Below are 705 nucleotides of genomic sequence, written 5' to 3'. Positions count from 1 at the left end.
TATCATTCGGCATATCCATCCCAAAATCAGAAGAAAAATGGGAGCAATTTAAACAAATGTCTAAGGGGTGTGCGCCATACCCTCTTGTGCATGCCCATTGGCCCCCGCGCCTCTTCGCTCGTGACGGCCACGCCCTCCTCCTCAAAGATCTCGACGAAAGCGCCGGCAGGAGAGAACACGCCACAGTCCACCACGGTTCCTGAGGGGAGAGTGAGAAGGTGAGAAGGACGTGATAAGTGCAGCAAAGGAATGTAACGGAGAGGTGTAACGGAAGGATACAGCAGAAGGATATGGTAAAAGGTGTATTAGAGAAATATAACTGAGGGTTAACAAAATCGTTAACAGAAGAATGTACGAGAATCTATAACAGGTAAATAAATATAGGAGAGGGATATAGTAGAAAATGGAACGTAGGGATGCAACAGAAATGTGTAACAGAAAATGGAGGGATGCAAGATAGCTGAACAGATGTAACAAAGGATTTAACAGAGGGTGTAACAGGGGATATAACAAATAGCTGAAACAGTAGACACAGAAGTAACAAAAGATATCTATAAGGTGTGACAGAGGGATGGATGGAGGACATAACAAAGGCATGTGACAAAGGGTGAAACAGAGGAAAAGTAGAGTGATAAAAATTGGAACATATGACTGTCATAAGGAGGGCGTCTTTGAAGATATTATAGATGTTCTGGTATACGAGTG

This window comes from Penaeus monodon, chromosome 31, assembly GCF_015228065.2.
Source record: "Penaeus monodon isolate SGIC_2016 chromosome 31, NSTDA_Pmon_1, whole genome shotgun sequence".
Classification (NCBI taxonomy): domain Eukaryota; kingdom Metazoa; phylum Arthropoda; class Malacostraca; order Decapoda; family Penaeidae; genus Penaeus; species Penaeus monodon.
Note: the sequence above shows the minus strand (reverse complement) of the source record.